Consider the following 3,628-nt stretch of genomic DNA (forward strand, 5'->3'; position numbering starts at 1 on the left):
TTTTGCCTTTTAAAAACAAGAATGGCTGGAAAAACTGCTGGCATAAGATCTTGTGGATTACCCAGAGTCTGTCCTGGTTTGTGTTTCAGAGCCAAAAAAATCAACAAAGCCATAAACCAAAGCACTCATTGATTCATGGGCAATATAACAAAGTGTTTAAAATAACTTTTTTTTTTCATTGTTCCTCCCATGCGATATTTTTAAATGTCAAACTCTACTGAAATGTGAAACCCTGATCAAAAATAGTGTAGTAAAGTTGGATGGAAAAGTTGTTTTATATTTACAATAAGTGTCCAGTGGTGTTTATGGCATACAGCCCCTGCCAACACTTTGTGGAACATGAAATCCAGCTACACAAAACAGGAAGACAACAAACTTGAATTCAACTTGTGTGGTCATATGCTTTGATTTTTGCCTTCTGACCTTTCACCATGCCCTGTCATATTGCTGTAATAAAGAAGAAGATTAATGCCCCAGTCAGCCTGCCCAGAACTGAAAGGCAGGCATATACTGCCTGGGAAAAGAGAAATATTGTTAAACACAGACCAATCAATGCTAGCACCAACAAAGTAAACAGGCATTAAAACGTAACTCGCTCTCTAACTTCTTCCTATGGGTCAGGCCGAAAAGGTTCACAGAGCCTGTAGGGCTTGAGCCGACACCAGAGTGTCTCTTTTTCGACTCCTGCCCAAATACTTTTGATTACTGCAAAAACAACAATGTTAACACAAATTAAACTTTCTAAGAGCACTACAGGAAAATCTCACAGGCTTCAGGGGAGACAGGAGGCTGCAACACCCTGAGTTTAGAAGGGACCCTCTTCTGGGGAACAACGAAGTGCTTCAGGTGATCAATATTCATTTTCCACTTCTTAGACTCCATGTCTGCATTCTTGCCCTGCAGGTTCACTGCAACAAGTGGACCCAACACTTGTTGCACTTGTTTCCCACCCTTCCTGTGTTCCTGCCTTTTGTTCTTCAAAAGAACTAGGTCCCATACCTGATAGTGATCCTCCTCACCCAGCTGCCTCTTCTGGTGTCTGACCCTGTCCTGGTTTTTAAGGATGTTGGCTGACACTTCTCCGTAAGTTGTTTCCAGCTTACAGCCTCCTCACAAAGAACCTTTCAATCTTCTGCTCTGTGATCTATAGATAAGAGAACAAAATTTGTACTGTGGTCTACTAATGGCTAGATCAATGAAAACACCTTACCTCAGTGTTGGAATTTGTGTAGGATACCTGGCCTCCCTTTCAAACATTAAAAAATACGGTGTATATTTTGTTATGTGGCACTTTGTTCAGAGTGCCAACATGGTTGGTTGAAGAACCTCTTCCCATTTATGGGCGTGGTCTGCAACTAGCTTGTTCAAGGGCCTTTAAACACCAGAATTCAGTAAGTCATACCTTTGTATCCGGCAATGCACCACATTTCCAAGATTTGTTAAAAATAGGCTTGGATAATAACTTTTGGATTGTGCCGTTCAACAAGCCCATTGGTTTGTGGGTGATACAGTGAGCATTAGCGTCTTTGAATATTAAGCTTCTGGGATAAACCATAATTCACATAAGGGAAGGACATGTCAGCATTACTAGATCCACTTTCTGATTCTGAAAAAAATCAGTACTTGTTCACAAACTCTGAACCCTGGTCTGTAAGAAGCCTTTTGGGTGCAACAAATTTGTTAAAGCAATCAAATATACAACTCATAACCTCAGCTGCTGTTTTTGATTTGAGTTGGCAGGCCTCTGCCCATTTGGTGATCAATCATCAATCATCTCACAAATATACCGACTACCACTATTTGTTACCATCTGTTTACCCATTAGATCCATTCCCACCAACTCAACAGACTCCATCACCTGTGAACAGATATGGATGAACTGTTAATCCCAGTCATTCTACAACTACAGACACATGTCATCTGGTTCAGTTTAACTTCCTCCCACCCCTAGGTTATAGTCACTCTTTTCTTTAAGATTTGCCCTTTTGCTCTGGCATTGGGGGCACTGAGCAACCTGAAATACAAAGAGAAATTAGATTAAGAACTATATAAAAACCCTAGATAAAGAGAATTAAATGCAAAAAGACATGCACACCTATTTCTGGGTGTCATTCTCCATCCCTGGCCAATAATGGCAACTGGCAAGGGCACTGGGTTTTTTGCCATCCATAGGTCCCTCCCACATCACTACTATGGAATTCAATGAAGAGTTTGTTAGCCTCCTCTGCTGTGGACACAACTTTGGCCAGGTGTTCTGTCTTGTTTCTGTCTTCCATCTATTCATCCATTTTCTTCTGTTTATCCGGGGTTGGGTCACGGGTTTCTGTGTTCTGCATATATAATGCAGTTCCCCATCTAAAATGTTTAGACATGTTTAGGCAGCCATTTGCATTCTTTAATATTAGGCTTTATGGGATTATGATAATATATAATTACATTGCAAGTTGACGCATTCATATTTGCGGCCTTCTAGTTATGCACTTATGTTTGAGAACAAATCTCTGCTTGTTTGTTGTCCCTTCTGGGTATCTATTCTGAACTTTAAAGTCCAAGATTTCCTTCACTTTTCTGGAATCCAAAGATGAGTTCAACTGACTAGTGAGTGATGAACATAATTTATTTTTGTTATTAATGTAAAAAGTTGTTTTGTGGGGACATTCGACAAGCAAGTGTCTGATGCTCTGTACTCTGACTCTGAGCGGTCTTTATGGGAGCAACACACATCAAGAGATCTCACTATACCATGACCAAGGCAGAGCAGAAGAGAATCAAACCGTATGGAGCCAGGTGGTCAGAACTCTTCCGTCTGAGTTACTACAATGCCATCAGATTTGTTGTCATAGATCCAGTGCACAACCTTCTCCTTGGTACAGCAAACTGTGTTCAGACTTTGGGCAGAACTGGGAATTTTGTCAACAAAATGCCTTGATGAACAGCAAAGAAGAGTGGAAAATGTCAATGTACCCTATGAGGTTGGAAGAATTTCCTTATGAATTGCTTCCTTCCTGCTTTACAGGATTTAGAGCAGCTCAATGGAAAAGCTGGACTACCATTTGACTGTTTTGCCAGAAAGTGGTGATCAACAGTCACTAGGACATCTGGTTTGATTTTGATCAGGCTTGTATTATTCTGTCTGCCATTTCCAGTCTGATGGCAGTGGTGGGAAGTAACGAAGTACAATTTTCATGTATCTGTACTTTACTTAAGTAGATTTAATAATGGGTACTTTCTACTTTTACTACACTACATTTTACAGTAAGGTTCTGTACTTTCTGCTTCACTACATTTCTACAAAACTGTTGCGTTACTCATTACATCCAAGTCGCGTTGCACTTTTTGTCCGTTAAAATATGAAGTTCAGGGTTTTAAGGTGGCGCCGTAAAATCCAAGCAATAATGTGACTTAGTGTCTGTTGTCACCCATCGCCTCCACGTTTACTCGCACGCGGAGCTCCAGATATGCTGCAGTGGTTTCCTCTGAGCGGGAGAAGATGTCTAACTAATCGATAATAGCTGCATAAATCATAAGATATGGCGACATGTAAAACCAGCAGCATTTCGCTTTCGCGGACGGTGGGGCCTTTGTCCAACTTTTAGCGTCACTTGGAAGTAAAGCATAAAGAAAGGTA

Source organism: Poecilia formosa, unplaced genomic scaffold (genome assembly GCF_000485575.1).
Source record: "Poecilia formosa unplaced genomic scaffold, Poecilia_formosa-5.1.2 Scaffold479, whole genome shotgun sequence".
Classification (NCBI taxonomy): Eukaryota; Metazoa; Chordata; class Actinopteri; order Cyprinodontiformes; family Poeciliidae; genus Poecilia; species Poecilia formosa.